Source organism: Strix uralensis, chromosome 2, assembly GCF_047716275.1.
Source record: "Strix uralensis isolate ZFMK-TIS-50842 chromosome 2, bStrUra1, whole genome shotgun sequence".
NCBI classification, from domain to species: Eukaryota; Metazoa; Chordata; class Aves; order Strigiformes; family Strigidae; genus Strix; species Strix uralensis.
This window is the reverse complement of record NC_133973.1, coordinates 17,749,862-17,751,186: the sequence shown is the minus strand read 5'-3', so window position 1 is coordinate 17,751,186 and position 1,325 is coordinate 17,749,862. Positions and strand designations below refer to the sequence as shown.

General features: G+C 53.6%; 1 long non-coding RNA gene across 1 annotated transcript; it reads left to right on the top strand.

The window, feature by feature from the left end:
- The first annotated feature begins 330 nt into the window (after positions 1 to 330).
- Positions 331 to 1,089, top strand: LOC141940098 (uncharacterized). Its single transcript, XR_012627874.1, has 3 exons — positions 331 to 384; positions 471 to 628; positions 1,000 to 1,089. It is a non-coding gene; the product is annotated as an uncharacterized LOC141940098 (long non-coding RNA).
- Positions 1,090 to 1,325: the final 236 nt, after the last annotated feature.

Genomic DNA, 1,325 nt, shown 5'->3' with positions numbered 1-1,325 from the left:
ATCCGCAGAGCTCTGTCTTGGGAGGGCAGAAGAAATGCTGGCAGAAGGAAGTGGGCAAGCCTTTCCTTGCCTGGCAGGGGATCGCAGGCTCTCTGCTGAATGGCCCCCACAGATGGACTGTCCCCCACCCATGTGAACACTGTGTTCCAGAGCGAGAACCTTGGAAGAAAGGGCTGACTCAAACCAGCCAAAGAGATCTCCTCTGTAGAGCTAAGGCAGCAACGTGCCAAGCAGTTGCTTACTACTTCAGGGCATCCCTTGCCACCTGCTAATGACGACCTTTCTGTTTTAGGCACCCGTTGCTTTGTCTCCAGCCACCACTGAGACCGTGGTAGAATCCCTGGGATGCGCAGAAGAACTGAAGAGCCTCTCGGAGCACAGAAGGTAAAACGAGTCAGCTTTGGTTAAATCAAGAACTGATTCCAGTTGATCCTGGCTTTCCCTGTCTAACCATGCTGTGGGATGGAAAGGTTTGCAGGCTCCTGCCAGGAAGACGACGGCCAAAGGAAACGAAAGAGAGAAGAGACCTGGGCAGAGGAGAGGCCATGCCACGAAGCAAAGAAGAGAAGAGAGGAAAAGAAGGGGACAGAAGAAAAGCAGGGAGGTGCGAAAGATCAGGAAGCCCCAGGTGTGTACCAGGCTTTGCTGCCTATCTTTGCCAACTCTCCACCCTGCTCTAAGTCAGTCCAACTGACTGGCAAGGGACGGCGAGGGATGGTGCTATGCAGGGTTTGGAAATAACCCCGTGGCAGCTCCCCAGGGGAGCCCTGCTGTGTGGCACAGGGGCACTGTGCACCTCTGCACATGCACAGCTCTCTAAGGGCATTACCTTAGAGGGGATAAGGTGCCAGAGCCACCCCGGAGCTAAGGCCAGCAGTAGCTCTCTTCTGGGATATCAACAATTCCTTGTCAACTGTGTTTCCCAAAGAAAGGGGAACCAAGCCATGCCTGTTCCTGCCTTTGTGGCTTTACCAGTGCTTTCTGGCTCTGTCGTCGTAGGTGCTGATTTCTTGTTACTGGTTGAACCCCTGTGACTCCTGGGCTCCTGCACTGGATGTCCACAATAAAAGGACATTTTCTCCCTTCTGACTGTGTGTGCCATACGATATTCTGGACTAGGTAGAAGTTGTTTTGGGATGAATCCTAGTGGAGGAGTTTGGGATCATCATCCCTTGCGCCAGAATCCTTTCCAGCAGGCATCGGGCCTGAGTTCAGGTGCTTGAGGAGTCAAACGAAGCACAGAATCCCATAGAACAGCTGAGGCTGGGAGGGACCTGTGAAGGTCCTCTGGTCCAACCTGCCTGCTCAAGCAGGGTCACCTAGAC